This window comes from Brassica oleracea, chromosome C5 (genome assembly GCF_000695525.1).
Source record: "Brassica oleracea var. oleracea cultivar TO1000 chromosome C5, BOL, whole genome shotgun sequence".
Classification (NCBI taxonomy): Eukaryota; Viridiplantae; Streptophyta; class Magnoliopsida; order Brassicales; family Brassicaceae; genus Brassica; species Brassica oleracea.
Genome location: NC_027752.1, coordinates 38,590,087 through 38,595,684, shown reverse-complemented (window position 1 = coordinate 38,595,684; position 5,598 = coordinate 38,590,087). Strand labels below are relative to the sequence as shown.

The 5,598-nt window shown below is 33.3% G+C and overlaps 1 long non-coding RNA gene across 1 annotated transcript; it reads left to right on the top strand.

The window, feature by feature from the left end:
* Positions 1-2,631: 2,631 nt before the first annotated feature.
* On the top strand, positions 2,632-4,669 carry LOC106295643. Its single transcript, XR_001261031.1, has 4 exons — positions 2,632-2,863; positions 2,966-3,501; positions 3,678-3,855; positions 4,044-4,669. It is a non-coding gene; the product is annotated as an uncharacterized LOC106295643 (long non-coding RNA).
* The last annotated feature ends 929 nt before the right edge of the window (positions 4,670-5,598 follow it).

Here is a 5,598-nt window from a genome sequence, read left to right as displayed (position 1 = left end):
ATGTTTGACGAACGTGCTGTATTTCTTTGCTCAAAATTCACTAATAATTTTGGGTCCAATGATAAAACCAAAGTTTTTCCCTTATTTTTCCATAATCATATCAAACGTGGTGTTTTAGTTTCTTATTAAACGAGTTAAAGAAAGAGTTCTATGGGAGAGTTTAATGGTATAAATCAACTAAAAGAATACCATAAACAGAAATCGTTGATTTTGTTAACTATCTATTTAGATGGAGCTTTCGGTATGTATTGCTGACCCGAAACCTTATAAGACGATGAGATCACCAAAGAAGAGACTTAAAGTAAAACAATGAACCACAACATTCCCTTTCATCCTTTTGTGTTGATATAGTTGATTTTTTTTATTTGACAACATATATTTGATTGTTGTTGTACGTTACAAAAGTGTTAAGAGTATTTATATTAACAAGATGTGACGACCAAGTTTAATTATAAATCCATATAAATTATATGAGGCTTTTGGATGAATTATCCACCTTCACTTCAAATCTTTGATGAAACAAAGTCTTTTCAGATGTAGATCCTTACGATTCATAGATTATCTTGGTGATTAGTTAGAAAGAGTAAAACTTATATTTTCTATTTTAATTTATTATAAATTTTCAGAATCATTATCTGATTTATATGATTTAAATATACCAAGTTTAGAATATTGGTTTACTTAAAAAGTTTGCTCTTTAGTTTGCTTAGTTTCTGTCTTATTTTTTATCTGTAATGTGTCTCACAAATTGGTTTTGAGAACAATTATATTTTTTGTGGTCAAAATTTTACTCAATTTTCTCCTTATCATTCTGTTTGGTATAGAAATAATCGGTTTCAATCACCAGTTTCAACTAGAAACCATGTGAAGAAATTCCACATACTAAAATTCCGCTGAGATTTGATCAAAATTATCTTTAACCATTTTATATGCACCAATCTACCTATTTTTCTGTATATCACACCAAGATTGAAATTAAATGATTCTTTTGTCAAAACAAAATGTAAATCAGCTACAATTACAATTATTTTACAACAAACTCTATATACGCAAGATAAAATATATATTTAGATCAAAACTAGAGATTATTTTTTAGTTCATCTTGCTCACCATTATATATATGATTTCCAATAATGAAAATATATTAAATGTTGAGTTCAAATCATTTGAAATTTGTAGGACACAAAATAATGATTAATAAAATAATTTAAATTTGTCTACCGAATAATACTTTATAGTTAGTTCAATTTTCCAACAAATTTTTTATTTCAATCGAAATATTAATATATATAATATATTCTGATTCAAACAAAAATAAATTAAATTTAAATTTAAATAAAAATCTAGGCGTAGACCAGGACAATCCTAACATAAATTACTAAAACAACTATCTTAACAAACATGATTTCACAAGTTTAGTGAGAAAGGTTATAATATTAGTCATTTTATTGATGTTTTGCCACTAATTTTTACTGACCATTTTATTTTAAAAATCAGGAGAAAATGATTGAAGGAAAATTATCTAATTTGATAGTAGACCAACATGAGGAGATTTTGAAGAAAGAAAAAATTTATGAAGTTCCGCGGTATCTCCAAATGACAAGAAACCATGCTAATTTTAGGCAATTACAAAGTATGCTGATCAGAAAACTAAAATATCTTGATAAAACACATTAAAACAAAATACATAGAGGTGAAAAATATAATAACTACCATGCATAATACTTTGTAATTTTTGGCAAAACAAACTAAACAAATTATTACTCATTTGAGCTACAAGAACAATATTTTAATTCAATAAATTAATAGACGTCATTAGAAAGCTTCGCAAAAAACAATGTTTACATTAGTTTCCTTTCTTAAATGTATCTCTTGCAACAAAAGATTATAGAACAAACCAAAGAAATGGAAAACAAATTAGTCATTGAAGAGAGGTGGTACGGTCCAAAAGAAAGAACTAAAGATCGAATGAACATAATAGAAATGTCTAGCCAAAACAGACCACTTCAATCCCATCGCAAACTAAAGATTATACAACATCCAGCGCGAAGCGCGGACAAACCAATAGTACTCTTTAAAATTGGAAACAAGTAAACAGCCATTAAGAAATAACTTAGAATCAACGGATCTAATTCAGTCTATCTACTTTCCGGTACATCAATAATTATGGCTACACTGGGATGGACAGTTTATAAATTAATAAATATGATACATTAATATATTCTATTGAGTAAAAAATCATTTTATTTTAATATTTAAAAACTATACCAGATTGGTTTATTAATCACTATTTATAAAGTTGTATATCTCCTACTCTAACCATAAATGGACAAACAATATATATACGAAGTAGATATATACATGAACGAATACATTAAACATGAACACACTTTTATAATCTATATGCATACCAATGTCATAGCATGAATGACATATATATGTCAAAAATTTATATTCCAACACTATCTTATACTATAAAGAAAGGATTCTCTCATGGGAAGGAGACATGTCAGAAAATCGGTTAACCATGTTGCGACACCTGTCCCCTTGTTTTAACGTTGTGTTCCATTTATTTGATCACGGGTTTCTTTTCTAATTCTGTTGGGCTGCCTCAACATTATCAGGCCCGTCTAGCTCTACAATCACTAAACATCGCGTTTTCGATTAGTGCTTGCAGTGTCTCTCTCTCTCTCGCGTCTCCACCCTTCCTCCATTGCCAATCTTTCGTCTTCCTCCTTCTTCCGGTGGGAGATGAAGCAGTAACCGATACCCACTCATAAAGTCCTCCTTAATCAATTATACACGATTTCCATTCAATGCGACCCTGGAGAGTGCAAGACGGTGGAGGCTCTGCTATAAAAAGGTATGAGTTCATGCATTCATAATCATCCTTCGTTCTAAACCAATCAGTATACAAAAATTTTGAGTCATGGCTAACGGTATGGTCTTCCTCTCCGATCTTCAGACTGGCCGCTCCTCCTCCTCTATTCAAGTTTGCCTGCTCCGATTTTGGGAGGCCAGAAACGTCTGGCGTGGGGGAGAGCTTATGGAAGTCGACATGCTCTTTCTAGATTTTCATGTTATCTGTTTACTACTATTATTGTTTAGATTTTTGATTATATCTCCAGTTAAATTCTATACAAATTGCCACCGTCTTGATTCCAGATACAATAATAATTCATTGTGTTTTGGAGTTCTTGCCGTAGAATAATGGCTGACCCATTTCCCAGCTATTGATGTTTGATATATTTTTTTCTAATCTTCGTATTTTTACGGCTGAGAAAATAAACCGTTTCAGAAAGTTAGTTGATGTTTATATATGTTCCACCATGCTGGATCCATATTACAAACTTCTTTCGTACCTATTTTTTTGTTTTTTTCAATTGAGGAATTCTCAGCTTTGATGATTTCGTTGCTTATATTTCAGGCAACTATGATCCCGGCGAAGCTCACGATGCTTCAAGTACACGAAGCTCACAGAGCAGTGGAAATGGTTTGATGGTAAAATCTTATATCAGTTTATGTACATGGTCACTGTTTCTGTAAGAGTTGTTTTAAGCTCTTAGTTTTACGTTTTAATTTTGATTCTTACACTAACCAAATTTTGTTCTCGATTCATATTATTGTCGGTGATGTTGTTGTGGTGATGTTAATTTAAAATATTTGGTTTATGTTAGCATTGAAGCGAAACGATGCATCATCTCGCCCTGGAAATCATTGGTGTTGGGAAGAAGAAGCTTTATGCAGCTAAAGTGTGGGTGAAGCCAAGGTTGAACTTCAAGGAGTTGCAGGAGTTCAAGTCTGCCAATGACGTTTCCCCCACCATTACTCCCTTCTATCTTGCCTGCAAATAAGGTATGACCACGAACATTACATATATGTATGCAAGACATATATTAATCTTAAGAAAAAATTTGATCCTGAAAATTTGGTTTCTGTGGACAGATGTTCATGAATATAGAAGGAGATCAATTCCATGAAATGATAATCTCTCTTTGCAAAACTTGCTCCGTTTCTCACTTTGGCGTTGTTGGTTTTCTCAGGGTTGTGTTTGATCTAATGGAAGGATTAGAATACTTTTACGCACTAGCTATCTATGGAATGACCCGAGAGAGCAAAATGATGGAGCATCAAGGATCACATCTGATGTAGGGATGAAATGGGCTTATTGCTAAGAACTCTGTTCTTCTTCCCACCTACTCATTGACACGAATCTAGGCTGCTGTTTCATGCCTGATCTTGGGTCATTTGTGAGATTTAACATGTTGGTAACAGAGCTACTTTGATAGATCCATCATCACCCGATTGTTTGTTATCAGCAACGACGAACAGCAACAATATCGACAGAAGCCTGAAAACAGAGAACAACAAAAACTCAAATCTTTGAAGAGAAATACAGACAAGACAGGAAGTCACGTCCTTATTGTTGACCATCGTCACAATGATTCTGAGAGATGAAGTTTCAAGCTCATATCCGATGAGAATCAATGGAAGTCTAAGAAACCAGGAACAAAGAAAGAAAGAGTTGGTTCTTCAAAGATCAGTTTCCAACATTGATATTACGTGTATACGCACACCAATTAACCTAATGTGCACACTACCACAATCGAATGGTATGTCAATGTAGCACTTTAAGATCAAATCCACATAAACCAACGATTACACTTTATCTTTATTGGATCAATACTTAGCTAAAACAATGATGGGGTTTTGAGATTAAGGTTTCGTAACAAGCAAGTAATAAATTCGTTTAAGGTTTTCAGATGATTAAGAGAGCTAAATTCAGGGTGATTCATCGGGATACTTAGGATCATGAGCTACACAACTATTCAAGAAGGCAATAAGAGCCAATCTAGAACTTGAACAACAAGAATAGATAAACCCACTATCGTGGTGTCTACCAATTTATCAAGCAATCCTAATGCCTAAACTGTCGTTTGGATCAGAGAATGATGACAAGCATTAAGTTCAGATTCAATTGGTTCACGATTTGCCTTAACATCAGCTTTCGTTGGCTAAGGACAAATCGCCTATCTATGCTTTTTCTAGCAACCTAAAACACTTTTGATGATTAGATTGAACCTATGTTCAGATGATAAATAGCCAGTTTAACACAAGCATATAGACAGAGATATCATCCTATTTGTGTCTAGCTCATTGATCCATGATCCCTAACACCCTAAACCTAACAAGCGATTATTAAGCCATGAACAGAGAAATCACAGAGACAATAGATGAAGAAAACATACTGAATCAATAAATAAATAAGATAGGGTTCAGTAATCTTCTCAAGGTGAGAGAGATGAAGCCTTTTCCCTTTCAGGGTAGCAAATCTTCAAGTACAAAAGTCTCTAATGGTTTCTTGTGTAAAAACTAGCGTAGAATAATAATAGAAAATAAGAAAAGACATATATGCAGGTCTATGGCGGCCTGGGAGTAAAAGGGGGAAGCCCTAGGTAAAATCCCAAAATATTTGGAAACTTCCTTAAAAATCTCTGCCGCTGGAACATGCACTCAGGTTGCTCCGCTCGACTGTTTTGCGTGAAAATCACTAAATTGCACTGTTTTCTGCCTCTTTTGTTCCAGCTGGTCCATCTC